This window comes from Castor canadensis, chromosome 10, assembly GCF_047511655.1.
Source record: "Castor canadensis chromosome 10, mCasCan1.hap1v2, whole genome shotgun sequence".
Classification (NCBI taxonomy): Eukaryota; Metazoa; Chordata; class Mammalia; order Rodentia; family Castoridae; genus Castor; species Castor canadensis.
This window is the reverse complement of record NC_133395.1, coordinates 44,867,085-44,885,705: the sequence shown is the minus strand read 5'-3', so window position 1 is coordinate 44,885,705 and position 18,621 is coordinate 44,867,085. Positions and strand designations below refer to the sequence as shown.

At 32.9% G+C, this 18,621-nt stretch overlaps 1 pseudogene; it reads right to left on the bottom strand.

The window, feature by feature from the left end:
- Positions 1-3,829: 3,829 nt before the first annotated feature.
- LOC141413149 (U6 spliceosomal RNA) lies at positions 3,830-3,927 on the bottom strand (annotated as a pseudogene).
- Positions 3,928-18,621: the final 14,694 nt, after the last annotated feature.

Sequence of the window (18,621 nt, the reverse complement as noted above, 5' to 3'; positions counted from 1 at the left end):
AAAAAAAAAGTCAGGGTGACTCCACCCTGTAATCATAGATACTTGGCGGGGGGTGGAGGGGGGGACCAGGAGGATCATGGTTCAAGGCCAACCTGAGCAAAAGTTAGCAAGCCCCTGTCTCAACCAATGTTTGGGCACAGTAGTGCAAGGCTGTCAACCTACATAGGCCAGGAAGCATTAATAGGAGAATTGCGAACCAGGCCAGCCTGGAAACAAAGCAAGACCCTGAAACCCTGTCTCAAAAACAACTAATGAAAAAATGTCTTGAGTACTCACTGAAGTGGTAGTGCATCTACCTAACAAGTCCCTGGAGTCAACCCTCAATATCCCCCCCAAAAAGTCAACTGCATAATCTCATCATGAAAATTTTAGAAGTCATCAATTATTATATATTAAGTGGAAGCTGGACAAGAATTTTAATAGAAGGAAAGATGAAAATGAGTACTTTTGAAAGAAATGGTCAATTGTTCTAATTATAAGCATGAAATAAAGCTGCCAAACTGTTTGATTTCTCCAGAAAGAGACCCTAAGAAGATGACAGGCCAAAGTGATTGATTATAAAGATAGTGGATAGTGAAAAAGCAAAATAGGACAGAGAGGTGCAATGACAGCTCCAAATTTGAGTTTGACTCCACAGGAAAATTCTAAAGACAGTGTAGGTGACTGCTGAGTGCCTCAATTACAGATGACATTTTGGAGTTTTATACTAATCCACCCATCAGAGACAACTTAAATTCTGTGCATGGAGGAACATAAATCCCCAGATTTTTCTCTACAAGAAGGTAGGTTCTGGTAGCAAACACACAGCCCTCCAGACAAACACAAGAGTAAGAAATTGCGTTAAGAATCAATGTGTAAGAATTAATAAAGATATGCTATGGAATATTTGAAAAAAACTGACAACTTCCACTCTATGCCATATGAACAAGCCAAAACTTACATGTTAAAATTTATTTTTAGAACAGCAAGGGCATTCACAATAATGACTAGCCATTTTATACTATTAAATGGTATTCTACTAGAGTACTATAATGAAACACAGAACACACACATTTAACAATATCACTACTTTAATGAGATATTTATACTATATTTTACATAAGTGTATTTGATTATTACAATATACAGCTATATGCAGTGCATGTAAATTAAAGTAACTGTGTGACTAAGTATTCATGCACCAACAATCTTCTTCAAAGATACTTTTTTATTCTGACAAAAGTGCCAAATAGGTGATGAAGGAATAAATTGCACAAATTATAATTTTGCATCATGGAAATAGCCAAATAATTTGAAGTTGGCTTTTTTCTTAGATTCTGAAACTGACTGAAGCATTTTTCAGTGACCAATATGCAAAATAGAATTTAAATGTAAATTGTCATGTTGACAACATAACAGTCTAATTCTATGTGACATTGGTGCAAAGAAGAAGAAATGAGCCAAAACGATACCTAAAATATTTAACATTTCAGTTACATATGGTGCCTCACATCTGTAATCCCCGCAACATTGGAGAAAGTTGAATAGATCACAGTTCAAGGCCAGCCCAGGCAAAGAAGTAAGCAAGACCCTATCTTGGAAACCAAACTGGGACTGAGTGTTCATGACTATAATTTTAGCTACCTGGGAAGCAGAAGTAGGTGGATTATGGTACCTGGATGGACCAAGGCAAAAGCATATAAGCCTATCTGAAAAATACACTAAAACAAAAATGACTGAATCACGGCTCCAGTGGTAGACCACTTGCCTAGTAAGCACAAGACTGAGCTCAAACCCCAGTACCATCAGAAAAAAGAAAAAAATATGTTTAAAATTTACTTCTTTAAAACACTTTTGTATAATTTTCAAAATATTCTTACCCATTATACAATTATGAATCACCTTGGAATTTCACCATTTTGATTCTTCATGCTAAGCCACTATTTTACATATTAAAGTAGCACAGCTTTTTCCTAACAAAATTATATTTTATCTTCTTTGAGTTTGAAAACATAACATTAATATAACACGAATCACTTTATCACCATCAGCAATGTCAACTTTTGCTGCTGTACTAATATTTCAAATTTTATTATTAATCCTACTATGACAATTGCAAATTTGGGGCTTGCTGTTTTGCTATATTTTTCTGTAAAGGAATTTCATTTATTTAAATTGGCTCAAATTTAACAGCTAAAGTATAGAAAAGTTATCTGAACATATCTAAACATATGATGGTCCCAAGTTGATTTTTCTGAGCTAAGCAGTTATTATTACATCAGACAAATGTTTGTATGTTTGCACACACACACACACACACTCACCTTTCTCACACATTTGAAAAATATGAATTTAGGAGTACAGACATTTAAAATATTTCTGTGCTCTATACAGGTTAATTCAATTTTGTTGAATGAAATTGAAAAAGACTTTGGAAAGCACTTATCTCTAAGATATTTAATATATTTCTCAATGAATTGAATTATGACTGAGTTTCTGCATTTGGTCTGGTCCTGAGTTTATTACAACTTTCACAGAAATAAAAGTAAAGGAAGAATGAAAAATGTCCCTACCATCATAATTCAAAACATTTTTGCAGGAATAAAAATTACAAACATGGAAAAACATGATAATTGCAAACACAGTAAGAAAGCAGAAAGTATTTCTGGTCTCCACAGAGCAAAGTGTTTCTGGTTTACATGTTATGTGCTTTCACAGTTCTTTCTTCTTCTCCGTAAAAACTATTCACATTTTCTATTATGCATGTAATTTATTGTCAATCTGCCGCTCCAAAAAGTAAACTTTTCAATCAAAGAACATGAATACTTTACTTGTCATTTTTAATTAAAAATATAGATGTTAGGTGAATATTTTGGGGATACATGATAAATACTATAGCCATTTTTATAATGAAAGTGTTAAGAAGAATTTAGCAAATAAATTCTTATTAATTTTGTAATCTGGCATATTTTAATGTTTTATATATATTCATATATAGAGAGATGGGTAGTTCTCTGTATGTTTTTAACTGATGTTTCTGAAGTCAGATTCAGAAGAATGCATATACATTATGCTGAAATTAACTTCTGAGTTAAATCCATTTAATAACAAAAGTCTTAGTGTCACAGACTTGAAATATGAGTGCAATCAATATGGTCCATATGATGTTCTGTGAACATTAAATGGGTTGCTATGTACAAAAGGCTTAGACACCATCATAACTATAATGATAATGATGTTTTCTTATAAAAACATGGCAATCCATGATAATTGCAGTTTCACAAAGTAAACTCAGTCTTTTCCAGTCCTTTGAGCCTTAAAGAACTGTAACTTTAACTAATGTGATGAAATAGCTGTGTGGTTTTGTGTAATTTGACCACCCGGAGAGCAGAATATTGACTCTATAATTAACTGTGACCTGCAAAGTGCAGCCACTGAAATTACTACTTTTACAAAATAAATTTCTCCTTTAAACAGTGTACATGGCAAAGAAGATGAGAAAGAAGATATATGAAATTATTAAAGTTTAAATAGTTTGTGTGATTGTGCCTTTATTTAACTCGAGTTAATCGCTGATTTATTTTTATTAGATTATAGCTACAAAATGAATTGGCCAAGGAGATCTTAGCAAATTATTTGGGATCTGATTCAAAGGTCTCTAAAATCTCCAGTGTTTGCATTTTATGATTTATATGATTTTAAGAACCCTGTAGTCATAACTAAAACTTAAAAAAAAAACAGAAATGTCATTTTCAAATAAAAATGTAATAATAAATTGGAAAATTACAAATGATGCAATGGACTAATTCTGCTGCCATGTAAATAAAGGAAATGGCTCCCCTTGCAATTTTTTTTAGTGGAACGCTTCACGAATTTGCATGTCGTCCTGGCGCAGGAGCCATGCTAATCTTCTCTGTTTTGCTCCAACTATATGTGTGCTTCCAAAGCCAGGACCTCTCCTTGCATTTCATATGTATTAGAAATAAGTGCATGCCTAAAATTTTTAAGAGACACATGTTTACCTTTTACATAAACAAGCAGTATATACATGCTTATAATTGCAAGTTTAATTGTCACCACCTTTTCATGAAACTATATTTTATTTTCATTGACATATATAAATTTTATGAAGTAAGGGGTTTTATTTTACTCTTTCCATGATGAATGCAATGTATATTTATCATGTCACTAATTCCTTTACCCTTTCTTATTCCTCCTCACCCTCCCTTTTTTTGTCTTCTACTTCCACATCCTTAGTTTTCTTTCTCATTCATGTCCTTTTGTTTCATTATTTGTCTTGATTCCTATCACATATGAGAGAAAAGATGTGATGCTTGTCTCTGTGGGACACAGTTATTTCACTTAACATGATTATCTCTCAGTCATATTAATTGATATGACATACTCATATTGCCATTAAAATTGATTTAATAATAATATAAAATATATAATTTTAAATAACTCAATTTTTATTATAAAGTTTCCCAAAGGGCAATATTATATGTGTATGTGTATGAATGTATACACACACACACACACACACACACACACACACGTTAGTGAAAAAAGTCTTCTATTTTCCCTGTCACTATTTATATATACTGCCATTTTGAAGTGTCTTTGCCATCCATACACAAATAACATTAGTATTTGCATCCATAAAATTATTCTCCAAAACTGAAAATTGAATCTAGATTTCTTAATTTCATTTAATATTGTTATCTATTAATAGATAATCTAGTAGAATTTACATAAGTTTGTGGTAATTGGTATTAATTCTCTTTCCCTAGAAATAGAACCTGAGATGAGGATTCTTGCCCAATTGATTTATGGCAGAGTGTTCATGAGACAAATCTGTGAGAGCCTAAATGATCCCGCCAATGGTCTGAGGTGAAGCAAAGATGGATACAGGTTTAGTTGAAGTCTATTCTCATTTTGATCCCATGGGGAGTTTTGCAGTATGAATGGTGCTGGTGTTGTATCATCTGAAGCAAGGGAGTTAGATTTTTACTGCTGTACCAATAATTGGCAGTAAGAGTCCTTGCAACTCCCAGGAGAACACAAAATTTCCCAAGTGAGGTGATTACAGTTATACAGTTACTGAAGCCAATTCCCTGGAAACATTATAAAGCTGCTATAAATTCTAAGCAGTTAGCAGCCCAAGCTCACAGAACCTGCAGATGAATTTATCTGGTTGTCAGAAGCAGTCTGGGAAGAGTACCAAAAGACAAGCTACTGGTGGCATTATGTCACAGTGTTGAGATGTCACATTGTGCATTAATTATTTTTGTTGAGGCAAATTTTGTTGTTTCCCTCTTTAACAAGTACAATGTTTTTACTGATTATTTTTCTACCAAAGATTTCCTACATGTTACAAAATCTACTTTTAATATAAAGTCCTGGAAGTATAAATGCTGGATCAAAGTTTATATTTATTTTAAAGTTTGGTAGATTTTTCCAAATTATCTTCCAAAAGATGCTAACATTCTTCATATCTTCACTGAAACTGTGAATTAAATTTTGAATCCTTAATTCTATTGATATGAAACTAGCATCTCATTTTGCACTTTTTAAACAAAGAGAAGACAGAATATTTTCATGCATAAAAGCATTGGTATGTGATTTAAGAATAAGTTTTTTACTTTATTCTTCTATACTTTATTATGCACCTAGTATTTATTCTTGCTAGATTGTGGCAAATATTACCTTATGTTAACAAATTAATAGATTTTATGAATTTTGCTCAATTTTTCTGATTTTATCTTTTTAAATTTTTCACTGTGAAGAAATATTCAAATTAATGAAGTCAATTTTATTCATCTTTAGTAATTTCTGAGCTTTGAATATTTTTTTTTGTCATTACTCAAATTTGAACTCAGGGCTTTGTACTAGCAAGTCAGGTGTTCTGTTGCTTGTGCCATGCCTCCTGCCCATTTCTGATCTTTGTATCTTATTTGAAAAGGTCTAAATATATCAAGAAAAGAAACTACCAATTTTGCTTCCAAATCCTTTAAAATATTTTATTGAAATAACTTTTTAATTCTTTTAATTTTAGTCAAATTAAATCTAATGTACATTAATTTAAAATAAGTCTATTTTTCATTGAATAAAAATCCATTGTCTTTGCTTGATATTGTACAACTGGTTTTGCAAAACAGAAATAAGAGTAATGGCTCAAATCTACAGAATGTATGTATTCCTGAAGGTGTATAAATAAAGATATATTTTAACAGTTTGCTGAATTTGTCCTGGTAGATGTATTAAACTTGGATCTTAGAGTTAGTACTAAAAAGCACTAAACATAATATGAAGAAAAGTAACTCAATTTGAAATATAAAATAGTTTCAAAATAGCATTCATCTATGTTTCTCTTTTATCATAAAAAGTTGAAATACTTTCAGTCATTGAATTCTCTCATAAAAACCATACTGTATTTAGAAGTAATTGTGCTTTTTAGCTTTTAAATTTTTACCATAGCTATAGATAATGATAAAATAATTTGAAGATATTCAATTTACTTCATTATTCCTAATTTGATAAGTTTTGTCTACAGAATATCTCTTAATTCTGGTAAGGGGTCATAATTTACTCTTAGAAAAGCTGATTTACTTTTAGTGATACTGACTTCATTTATCCCAATATTTCCTTTATTGCTAATATGTATACATAATAATAAGTTCAACAATTATTTAGATTTTGCTAATTTTTTGTGTATCAAAATGAAAATGAAAGGCATTTCAATATTTTTCATTAATTTGTAAATATTCATTGAATATCTACTATGAAAGTTCCACAATGTTTCAAATGATACAGTAGTAAACATTTTCTCTGAACAAGCCATTTTTTAATATTTTAAATTTTTCTGAGACAAGGTAATGCAATGCAGCTCAGGCTACATTGAACTCTCATCCCCCTGCCTTAGCCTTTTGAGTGCTTAGGTTACAAGGATGAACCTCCATACCTGGCAAAAGTAACTTTCTTTTATCAGAGAATTTACATCATAATAGTGGAAATAGAAAATAAAGAAAATAAGTAAGAGAAATATATAGAATATCACATGATCTTAAATGTTATATAAGAAAAAGGAAGTAGAGAATATTGGCATGTTTGTGATAAAGATCAGCTAGCTGCTATGAAACCCTCCTTCAGCTATCTCTTTGAAGCCTAGGTAGAAGATATTCCCAAACCTCCGTTTGGAGTAAGCTATGGCCATGTGACTGAGAGTATGACATAATAGTACTTTTTTGAAGACTCATAACTACACATATTCCTCTTCTATTACCACATATGATCATTTAGTAGAGAGCACTCCAATGCCTTGTTAAGGGTTCAGAGGATGGGATAGAGCTGTAATATATAAGAATTCTGATTTTGAGAGTGACCACATGAATGACCGTTCTCTATTTTTTTTCCTTTTTCTTTTATTATTCATATGTGCATACAAGGCTTGGTTCATTTCTCCCCCCTGCCCCCACCCCTCCCTTACCACCCAGTCCGCCCCCTCCTCCTCCCCCTCCAATACCCAGCAGAAACTATTTTGCCCTTATTTCTAATTTTGTTGTAGAGAGAGTATAAGCAATAATAGGAAGGAACAAGGGTTTTTGCTGGTTGAGATAAGGATCGCTATACAGGGCATTGACTCACATTGATTTCCTGTGCGTGGGTGTTACCTTCTAGGTTAATTCTTCTTGAACTAACCTTTTCTCTAGTACCTGTTCCCCTTTTCCTATTGGCCTCAGTTGCTTTTAAGCTATCTGCTTTAGTTTCTCTGTGTTAAGGGCAACAAATGCTAGCTAGTTTTTTAGGTGTCTTACCTATCCTCACCCCTCCCTTGTGTGCTCTCGCTTTTATCATGTGCTCATAGTCCAATCCCCTTGTTGTGTTTACCCTTGATCTAATGTCCACATATGAGGGAGAACATACGATTTTTGGTCTTTTGGGCCAGGCTAACCTCACTCAGAATGATGTTCTCCAATTCCATCCATTTACCAGTGAATGGTAACATTTAGTTCTTCTTCATGGCTTCATAGAATTCCATTGTGTATAGATACCACATTTTCTTAATCCATTCGTCAGTGCTGGGGCATCTTGGCTGTTTCCATAACTTGGCTATTGTGAATAGTGCCGCAATAAACATGGGTGTGCAGGTGCCTCTGGAGTAACAGTCTTTTGGGTATATCCCCAAGAGTGGTATTGCTGGATCAAATGGTAGATCAATGTCTAGCTTTTTAAGTAGCCTCCAAATTTTTTTCCAGAGTGGTTGTACTAGTCTACATTCCCACCAACAGTGTAAGAGGGTTCCTTTTTCCCCGCATCCTCGCCAACACCTGTTGTTGGTGGTGTTGCTGATGATGGCTATTCTAACAGGGGTGAGGTGGAATCTTAGCGTGGTTTTAATTTGCATTTCCTTTATTGCTAGAGATGGTGAGCATTTTTTCATGTGTTTTCTGGCCATTTGAATTTCTTCTTTTGAGAAAGTTCTGTTTAGTTCACTTGCCCATTTCTTTATTGGTTCATTAGTTTTGGGAGAATTTAGTTTTTTAAGTTCCCTATATATTCTGGTTATCAGTACTTTGTCTGATGAGTAGCTGGCAAATATTTTGTCCCACTCTGTGGGTGTTCTCTTGAGTTTAGAGACCATTTCTTTTGATGAACAGAAGCTTTTTAGTTTTATTAGGTCCCATTTATCTATGCTATGTCTTAGTTGCTGTGCTGCTGGGGTTTCATTGAGAAAGTTCTTACCTATACCTACTAACTCCAGAGTATTTCCTACTCTTTCTGTATCAACTTAAGAGTTTGGTGTCTGATATTAAGATCCTTGATCCATTTTGAGTTAATATTGGTATAGAGTGATATACATGGATCTAGTTTCAGTTTTTTGCAGACTGCTAACCAGTTTTCCCAGCAGTTTTTGTTGAAGAGGCTGATTTTTCTCCATCTTATATTTTTAGCTCCTTTATGACCATTCTCTAACTAGAAATCTCAAACAGGACTTAATTATGAACAAGCAGTAAATTACTGTTTTACTAAACCACTGGGGTTTGAAACTTTATCTGTTGCATAGTTGTTTGCTCTAATGCAATAACCAATGTCAAAAATATACTTATTGTATTGGTCACTACAGAGGGCCAGATGCTCAAAAAGGAAGGATCTTAAGTCCAAGAATGATTAAGTAGAGGGCCAGCCCCCAACCCAAAGGACTCATTGGCAATTTTCTTGCAGCACATAGTGGTATAATGTAGTAATAATTTTTTATTCATTTATTCATATGTGCATACATTGTTTGGGCCATTTCTCCCAGCTACCCTCTTGCTTCCAGGCAGAACCTGTTCTGCCCTTTTCTCCAATTTTTTTGAAGAGAAGACATAATACTCAGAAAGACATAGCGTTTTTTCTAGTTGGGATAAGGATAGCTATACAGAGAGACTCCTAACATTACTTCCATGCACAAGTGTATTACAACCTGAATTGATTCATCGCTACCAGACCTCTTCACTACTTCCTGGTCACCTTCCCATATTGACCTCTGTTGCTTTAAGGTTGCTGTATTAGCTTCTCTGCAGCAGCTCATCAAACACTTTCAAGTTTTGGGTTTCTACCTGTCCACATTCCTCCCATATGTGCTTTTCCCTTAGCGTGTGACCCAAGTCCAACAACATTACTGCATTTGCCCTTGATCTAATGTCCACATATGAGAGAGAACATATGATTTTTGATCTTCTGAGCCTGGCTAACCTTGCTCAGGATGATGTTCTCCAGCTCCATCCATTTACATGTGAATGATATGATTTTATTCTTCTTCATGGCTTAGTAAAACTCCATTGTCTATAAATACTACATTTTATTAATTTATTTGTCAGTAGATGGGCATCTTGACTGTTTCCATAACTTGGCTATTATGAATAGCACTGCAATAAACATGGGTGTGCAGGCACTTCTGGAATAACCTGAGTATCTTTCCTTTGTGTATATCCCTAGGAGTGGGGTTACTGGATCATATGTAAGATCTTGTTTAGATTTTTAAGAAGACTTCATATTGTTTTCCAGAGTGGTTGCACTATTGGACATTTTAAAATCAATGTAAACATTTATAGTGACCCATAAGCATGTGCTATAGAAACAAATATTGTAAAAATGTAAAACCACTATGCTGGTAATGTGATATCAGAGTTTTAAAACAGAGAAAGATAATTCTTAAATTGTTCTAGGTCACCCCTTCTGTATAACTTTGTAAATAAATCGTTAATAATTTATAAGTAATTTTAAATATAAGCATCATGAATAAAATTTAAATACCTTTGTATTACATTATAATTTCCTTTTTCCTTTACATTGCAGTTTTTCTTAGTATATCTTTAATTTTTTAAAGTAATATCCAATAGTGATTCTAAGCTTCAGTAGTTTAATTAACTTTGTATATTCAGAATTTTAACATATGAAAACATAGGTTATGTCCAAGATGTACTGAAAATAATTCATTAAAATTTAGAATTTGGTCGAGGTATAATTCCATTCCAAGCAGTAACACCTTTGCAAAATTACACATCCCTGCATAAATTGTTTATTTCTCAGCCTACTTTATACTTGAGCCCAACCTCTTAAGTAGGTTAAGTATTTGCGTCACTACATATTTTGAGAATTTAGATAAATATCAGAGCTTGGAATGATTCAGAAAATGTATATCTGTCAGCAGGTAGAAAGAAGAAGAAATTTTGGCATTTTTTGGGGACTCAGAATCTCACTGATCAATATTAACAAAGGACACTAAGATGAGAAAATAAGAGTATAAAAAAATCAGGTATTTAATCATTTTGAAAAGTATCTAGGAAGCTGGTATTTAGATCAGATTATAATATGTCCAAAATAAAATTTAGCTTTGTCTTTACCTTATATGTTTTTCATGCCTTTAATGAAGAGAGCTGTCATTATCCACAGTTGACAGGTGTAAGTGTCACAGAGGAGAGACATTTGGGTAGAGTAAGGGTTATTAATTTTCTAGATATTTTCTTTGCTGGTACAGATTTAGTCACAATAACTTAATTTAACTGATAATACTGAATAAACACTAACACTTTATAAAATGTGAGACACATTAACATCTTTTTAGTTTAGATCTCTACATCAAAGTAAAACCAGTGCTACTTATTCTACTAAGCAAAAATGATACCCTATTTTAAAGTGTTAAACTTTCATAGAATTTTCTGAAGTAAAAGCCATGGTTATTTCTCAGGAAAAATGGCCATTAAAATACTTTTTCCATACATTTTCTCATTAGTTAAATAAAAAAGTAGTAATGGATTCTCTCCATTTCTCTTTATACAGTTTGGTGCGATATAGTGAAAAACTTTAATAGCAATTTTACTTGTGCCCTCATTATTGGAGCACTGTAGTAATTTTCTACTTTTCAATGACTTTGAAAATGATCTTGTTCAGTAGTTGCTTCTTATTATCCAGAAATGTACTAGGAATAGGTGTAATCTCATTATATCTACAACTACTCAGTAGAAAAATATGTAATATTCATTTGAATATCTGTGAGGTATAGAGTATAGTTGAATAGCTTCATTTTCTCTGCAGTAAGATGGTACAATTACATTTATATTTTTTAAATGACAAACTCATAAAATGCAGAGTTGCCATTTGCTTAGGAGAAATGGGTTATAGAATAAACCTTTAATTTAGCTAATGGAATTTTGAAATACAGCTTATAACCAAAGTGAAATCAAACACAAGGTCTTAGTTGAATCTGTTCTATAATCACCTACATTTTTATGGCTAATTCACCTAATTGCAGTCAGGAGTAAATACATCATTAGCTCCTGATAACTTAGGTTAGGGTTGAATTTTAGTGTTAAAAAGGATATCTAAATATCAAAAAGAGAGATATGCAAAAATCCCTGAATAATTTTAGTAAGACATGAAAATAAAGAACTTAATTAACAAGTTATAATTCTCAGTTCTAACTAAAATAATTTGAGATCACATTGTTAAATATATGTTTCAAATCACTTAGTTTAAGTTAGTGAATTGGTTGATATACAAAATAATAGCAATATATAATATTTTTTCTAATACTTTCTTAAACCAAGCAAATATATGCATATGATTGCATTTCATATTAAGATTATGCTTTAAAATAATAATGAAAAAATGCAATATACATGTATGAAATAATTTGTGGTAAAATAATATAAACATTTAAAAATATTAATTAAGTAGCAAAACTTTGTAATTACATTAGACCTTAAAACAGTGATATTTGCCCCTTATTTCCAGACCTCAGACAGTATTTCTGTCATGGTTGTAAAATATTAAAAATGTTAATATTAGCCATGGCCACATAATTCTGAGAAACTATACATGCCTTTACAAATTACATCTCAAGTTCATATTCTCTTTAGGTCAATTGTAAAAAAAAAGGTATTCATTTAGTAAAATAGCTAACATTTGGTGGAGTTATTATATATTCATAGAGTAAGATATTCTCAATGAAAACTAACATACAATTGTTTGTAAATATTTACAGACTTTCTTCACTATGAAAAGATAAATACAAACTTAGTTTTATACATCTGTAAAGTTGTGGCCCACATTTCAACAGCTAATCAAATGTTTTGTAAAATGTATTACTTAGAACCTCATTATTTTTATATTTGTCAGAAATTAAAAGATTGTTCCCCTTTAATTGTGTTACAAGAAGGTATCATTTTCACACATAGCAACATTCAATTTTGTTGATTTTAAAATTTAAAGCTAATGATTGCAATCATGTTGCCAGGAGAAAGATAAAATAATCAATTAATATAAAATTTTCAGTAATGAATCAAACTAAGTAATTATTTACTTTTAAATTTTAGATAAATGATTGAAATCATTACCAAATGAACATTATGTTAGATCTTTTCATAATTGGGGGGATTTTAGGGACTTCATTGTTGTGCATTTCTTCTCTAAGTAAGTATGCCTATTTTCTCACTTTTTATTTTTCTTATTAAGCAGTCATCAATAAACACCTTATTAAATAAGTCATCTTTTATTCCTTGAAAATTTTCAACTAGCTATACTCTGCTATCTTAGTTCATCTCTTGAATTTCATTTTTGGGGATGCTGTGATTACCCCCAACACACACACATACACAGAGCATTTATCAAATATTATAACTGTCAATGTTGAATATTACCTGAATTCTGCTCTTTTAGCAAATGAGAGAAATTTTAGGATTCCCTCCACTCTTTTAGTGTTTTTAAAAAAGGCTTGTTTCAAGAAGCCATATTTCTGCTTTTGACTTATTTAACACTATAGATGCTCTCCTTACATAGCTGTAAGAACAAATATAATCCTTCAAATTCCTATTATTTTCTTTATAAATTATTGGCTAAGACATTTTTAGCCCAATATTTAATTGACAACAAAATATATGTTAAGCAAAATTTGCTTAAGATTTTTTCCTGAAGCCCCCAAATTTTGGCATATTTCAGCTTAAAACCAACATATACTCCTCTTTAAAACATCTTAAATCCCTTAAATAGCTTTGTGTCAAGGTAAATCTTGTTCTGATATAATATGCTATTATGCCACTGTCATCCCACATTCTTATCCAGTTATTTCAAGCCTTGTTCACATGTCTTTACAAACACACACACACACACACACACACACACACACACACACATTTTGCCTAATGTTTGCTGTACTACCCTCTTCACCCTTTGCAATCATCCTTTCTTTTCAGGACTTTAGACCTAAAACAAATGCATTAATATTATTGGACATGGGGTCACATGCTAAGGGGAGAACACATACAGGAGGAACAGGGAAAGGTAGGAAATTGAAAACTTGAAAGTGTTTGATGTCCTAATCAAAGGAGGAGCTAATATAGTAATCTTAAACTGACAGAGGTCACTATGAAAGGCAACCAGGAAGTAGTGAAGAAGTCTGGTAGAGATGAATCAATTTGGGTTGTAATACACATGTACATGGAAACAATGCTAAGAATCTTTCTGTGTAGCTATCTTTTTCTCAAGCTAGCAAAAATGCTGTCTTTCTTATTATTGCTTATGTCTTCTCTTCAGCAAAATTGGAAAAGAGGGCAGAACAGGTTCTGCCTGGAATTAAGGGAGGGGAGAGGTAGGGGGTGGGGGGAAGGGGGGAGATATGGACCAAACAATGTATACACATATGAATAAATGAATAAATAAGCCAAAAAAAGAATAATTAAGAAAAAATTTTAAAATCATCCTTTCTAATAAAGTATCTACTTACTCACACTGATTTTTTTAAATTTCATTACACCGCACAATGATAATTAGTCAAGCTTCCATGCTCTGTTTCAAGATCCATATTTTCTAGCCATAATCTTACCTTTCCAACTTTCTACACCCAATAAACCAATGACACTTCTTTGGTCTTACTAGAGTTTATAACTTTGTAACTAATAATGTTATCTCCTGTCCCTCATTCTCCTCCAGTGGTTTTATTTTTTATTAATTTCCATGACATATTATTATAGTTTTTCTTTGCCTATGGCTTACAATTTGCTCACTGTTCCTTTATTTGTTCATTTTTCAATGATTTAAATCAATCTCTAACACTGTCTAGAAAAAAATTATCTTGACCACCTCATTTTTATTTCATGATCACTAACTTCAAATGACTGGCAATGTTGCCATGCAATCATACTTTATTTAAGTAATACATCCATTCCCTGGTGCACCTGAATTATTGCTTTGTTCCTTCTCATCTTTCATCAAACCAGGAATAACACCTCCACTTTTGTGTACCTTGCTCCCCATTTCATAAAAATCACAGTAACAAGTGAACTTCAAAAGAATGTCATGATAATTACATTTCTACCAGCATCTGGTGTGACCTGCATATTTTGCTTTCACTCATAAGAAATTGGATGTTTGAATCCTAAAATCATAAATTCCATTTGTGCATAAACTGTGTACTATCTGCTTTATAATGAAACTATTAGAAATATTTGTTCTTTTTTCCATCATCAGGAATATCCCCCTCTCCACTATGTAATTTCCACCAGAATAAAAGTCTCTTGTTAGAAACTAAAGCAGATACCTTAAAGCAACTGAGGCCAATAGGAAAAGGGGACCAGGAACTAGAGAAAAGGTTAGATCAAAAAGAATTAACCTAGAAGGTAACACCCACGCACAGGAAATCAATGTGAGTCAATGCCCTGTATAGCTATCCTTATCTCAACCAGCAAAACCCCTTGTTCCTTCCTATTATTGCTTATACTCTCTCTACAACAAAATTAGAGATAAGGGCAAAATAGTTTCTGCTGGGTATTGAGGGGGGGAGCGGGAGGGGGTGGAGTGGGTGGTAAGGGAGGGGGTGGGGGCAGGGGGGAGAAATGAACCAAGCCTTGTATGCACATATGAATAATAAAAGAAAAATGAAAAAAAAAAAAGTCTCTTGTTATTTATCTTATGTTAGCAAATAAAATAGTACAAAATTCTCTTTTTGTTACATCCTGTTTTGTGTTCATTCTCTTTTACTCTTTCCAACAAATTATCTCCAATGATCGATTCATCAGAATTTAACTGCACAATTCTGTCAACATTACTTTTATCACAGTTAACAATGATCTTCATCTTTATAAACCAATTTGTTCATTTTTTATCTTATTCACATTTGAAATTGTCTTTTTTTTCATTGTCATTGAAAAATGTCCTCTTCTTTATTTTCCAAAATTATTTATTTTTCTTGTAACTTCATTGAATTCTATTTTCCATTTTCTGATAACTCAGATCTTAGCGGTGGAGGGCTCTATCAATCTAACTTTGAACTTATCTTTTAGGATTGAATCCATTAATATCTACCATGTGTTTAAGTAAACAGTTGTATGCTGAACACTTTCAAGTTTGCATCTATATCCTTGCCTTATCCCTAAATTCCAGACATTTTATCCCAGTGCTTAAGAATTTCCACATAGATATTTTTGAACATCAGTGATAGGATTTCAAAATGCTCAATTTTATCCCTCAAACCCACTCAAAGTACTGGACTTGTATTCTACATTCTTTTATTGGTAATAACACCATTCAGTTTATTCAAACCAAACTATCTTTAATAAGTCAAGAATGAATATCATAATAGGTAACAAACTACAAAAATTAAAGGTGAGATTAAATTCCAATTAATGGCAGAAAAAAAAAGAATTACAATTATTTTACATTTCAAAGAATGCACTAAAACAGGTAAAAGTATAAGGAGAAAAGAAATTTTGTTTCCATTAAGACAAATCAGAGGGATCCAACTTTCCCTAAATGTATTTAGCTACAGTTTAAGTACATTGAGAATATTAGTTCTTTGGTAAATCTTTATTTACCAAATTTGTAAGCACATTTTGATTGTTCCCCCCTTTTGAGTAAATTCATGTTGGCATGGCTCAGTCCCTGATGGCCACTTGATTGACAGCCATCAGACACATCCTTTGTGCCTGTGTCCTTGAGTGGGAAATTGTCAACCAATCATCCACACCTTTGGCAATTTGTCAGACTATTTTTTATGATTTTATTAGCACAGAATAGTTGTACAGAGGGATACGTTGTGATATTAATATATATGCTTACAATATATTTTAATTGGCTTTATCCCCTCTGTCATTCTTCCTCTTTCCCTCATCCTTCTTCTTAGAACAAATTTAACAGTTTTAATTATTCTTTTTTATGTATGTGTACAAAATATATCCACTATGAACACCCTCATTCCCCTTTTCTTTGTGCCACCTCCCACTGATACCCACTCCTGTAAAAGACTTACTTTCCCCCTACCCTTCATTTTTTTAAGTGTATATTGAAAGTCTCTGGGGGGTTTACCTTGGAACTTCAGGTCTGTATGTATTGTGTATTATCAAATTAACTCCATCCTCCCATTATTAACTCATTCTCTATCACCATGCTCTCCTAATATTCAATAACTTACTGTACCATGCATTATATTATATTCATTTATAGATGGGTTGTTTCAATATTTTTCATTATTTAACATTTTCTTTATCTCTCCCAGCTCCTATACTCCCCTCACTTGTACTCACTAAAACAACTTTGTTCTCTCTCTCACATCCCTCTGCTTGCTATATAAGCAGACTTTTTTGACTTTTCCTGTTAGTCTGGGAGGCTTCTCATCTGTGCACTTAGCCTCTAGTGTTACAATATTAGTCCCCAAAAAGGCTTCTCCAGGATGATCTTTTGCCTACTTGTGGACTTTATCATGGGTATAGCAGGGTGACTGTGTTGAATGAAGAATAGATGAAAACCTGGGGCTTCTAACCCTGGTGATGAAAACACTAGCAAATAGATGGCTAAGTAGTTCTAGAGAGTCACTAGCCACTAATATATAATACCCCAAGTCTCAGAAGCTGTGACATTAAGTGAAGGCTAACAGTTTCAAAGTGCCATGGAGAGCTAAGGGGTCTGGGCTGTAATACCAAGAGGTAGCTGAAGAATTCTGGAGAGGGATCAAGGGCAGATTCTGCAAGAAGCCAAAAATTAAAAGATGGCAGAAGTATTAAGTAAGCAAGAGTACACTTTATTTTAGTCAGTTCAACCCCTGCCATTACTCTCCCTTACCCCTTCCCTGCCTCCAACTATTATTCAACAGCTTTCAGTACATACTATCATATACTCTACCTGCACAGATATTATGTATTTTAATATTATTGACTGTCATTCTCTTTCTTTTCCCTCCTCCCCTGAGTTCCATGGAGAACTTCCATTTGTTACAAAGATGTTTTACATATAAGTTTGTATATGATCATGTTTGGTTTTGTGTATATGTTTATCTTTGGATCTCCCTTCTACATAGGAGAGAAAATATGCAGCCTTTGTCTTACTGAATCTGACTTAATTCATTAAGCATTACATTACATTTCTCTAATCACATCCATTTACCTTCATTGTGTCAGGGGGAGTACTTATGGGAGGGGAAGGTGAATGGAGGAGATGAAGTTGAGGGAATATGGTTAATGGACTTCATATATACATATAAAATAGAGAATGAAACCTATTGCAATTGCTTTAAGGGGAGCAGGGAGGAGGGTTGAGGGGGAGAGATGGTGGAGGTGATCTAACCAATGTACAATGTAAGCCTATTTGGAATGTTCATAATGAGTCCCCATGTATAACAATAAAAGTGTGAGGATAAAATATTTTATCTTTGCTATCTATAAAAAAAAGTAGAAGAAAGCAAAAGATAGAAGAAAAACTGAGCCTATGCAAGATGAAATCCTGTGGAGACCTGAAGGCCAAGGTCTAAAAATCCTCCACCTCTCAAACCATGGCATTAAGCTTCTAGTACTCAGAGACCACAGCTGCAAGCTTCTAAATTTGAAAATATATCTTGTGAGCCACTGTAACTCAAGACCATTAATGCTAAGACTCTGCCCCTTGCCTATTCTAAATTTCTAGCCAGAAAGTGCAAGATATTCTCCATGTTTATGGCACTGTGAAAATCAAGACAAGGTTTAGTTTTGCCAGAAACAAAGAAAATCTGATTGTAAGGTAATTTTGCAGTCTCCTTCAAGGCTAGAAAAACTTTTTTTCTGTAACTAGGCAGTGTTATGTACAGTATTTAATAAATGATGTAAATACATTTTATAGCCTATTTTGAATGAGGTATTT